Raw genomic sequence first — 1,449 nt, forward strand, 5'->3', positions numbered from 1 at the left:
GTAAGAGTGGATTATTAGAATTTTTTAAAATTTCTAAAGTCCCCGTAAGCTTGGAGAAAAGTCACACAGCAAACTTCATTGTCCAATGTCGTGTAACATATGTCTTTTATTCAACTAACAGTCATTCACGTCCCCGTACTAAATGGCTGGCACTTTGCTAGCCTTCCAAGGCATCCAAAAAGGATTAAGACCTTGTATCTGCTCTTAATGATATTAAAGTTTAATGGAGGAAACAAACAATCAAGCCAATATATGATTTTAAGTCAAGCAGGTCTCTATTACATAAATGAACCAAGAACCCTGGATTTATAGAAGAGTAACTCTCCTGCCAAATCAGAGCTGGCTTCCCAAGGAGGATGGTCATTAGGAGTCAGAATTGTCCAGGAGGATGAGGAGAATAAAAGCTTCCTAGACTAAAAGCAATATTTGAATCATACTAACGACAATAATAGCTAATATTTGTCCCAAATGTAGCGTGTGCTGGAGCCTGTTCAAGGACTTTGCATGTATTAGCTTATTTTAATCCTCACAACATCCAGAGAAAGTAGTCAATATTATTAGCTACATTTAATATATGAGTAATTTGAGGCCCATAGAGATCAATCAGTAAAAAAAATTACACTCATAGTCATGGAAATATGTGAGATTCTTGTTTCCAAATACAGCATCATAGCAGGTCTGGTGGGAGCAGCGTCAGTGTGGAGATGTGCTGGAGGACAAGAGTGGAGAGCTCCAGTGGGCAAGATCATGAGGGACCCTGTCCTCATGCTAAGTACACTAGTCTTTATCCTGTTCAAGATGGGGGCATCATAAGGGTTTTGGAGCAGAAGAATGACATATAAGATTAGTTTTCCAGTAAAAAACAAGTTAGTGACCACATGGAGAATGACCTGGGGAAGAATCAGACTTGCTGCACTGAGTTAGGGGACCACTTGTATAAGCTAGGGCTGAGAAATCATAAATGGCAGAACTAACCACTGTGAAATTGAGGGAGAAGAGGTGTTTCTGAAGCAGGATGGGTAGTTGTTAAGGATACACTGATTGGTGGGTTCTTTGATTTACACAGAGGGGTTCAAGACCACTTTACAACTTCTAGCCTGGGTCTCTAAACTGATAAGAACAGATACTACACATGATCTTAGCCAAAAGGCCGAGAAGCGATCTAGCCTGGGTCTCTAAATTAGATTTCTGGATTGGGTAGCTGTGCTTCTCCCAAGGAGATAAATGCTACTAAACGAGGAGCCAGTTTTAGGGGGACTCTGTGGAGTTTTCATATGTCTGGAGTTGTTGAAGCTAAGACGATTTGGGGATGTCCAGGGGAACACACACCACACCCATAGATTTGGGGGCTGGATATTCACTCACTCACCCGCCGGTCATTTGGTTAAGAACACAGTTGCAGGATCTAAATGTTTCACATAGCAAAAATCCTAAACAAGTCAACAAGTA

At 40.9% G+C, this 1,449-nt stretch overlaps 1 pseudogene; it reads right to left on the reverse strand.

Annotated features, from left to right (window-relative positions):
* Positions 1–1,043: 1,043 nt before the first annotated feature.
* Positions 1,044–1,162, reverse strand: LOC125089310 (uncharacterized; annotated as a pseudogene).
* Between the last annotated feature and the right edge of the window lie 287 nt (positions 1,163–1,449).

The sequence above is a fragment of the Lutra lutra genome, chromosome 1, assembly GCF_902655055.1.
Source record: "Lutra lutra chromosome 1, mLutLut1.2, whole genome shotgun sequence".
Lineage (NCBI taxonomy): Eukaryota > Metazoa > Chordata > Mammalia > Carnivora > Mustelidae > Lutra > Lutra lutra.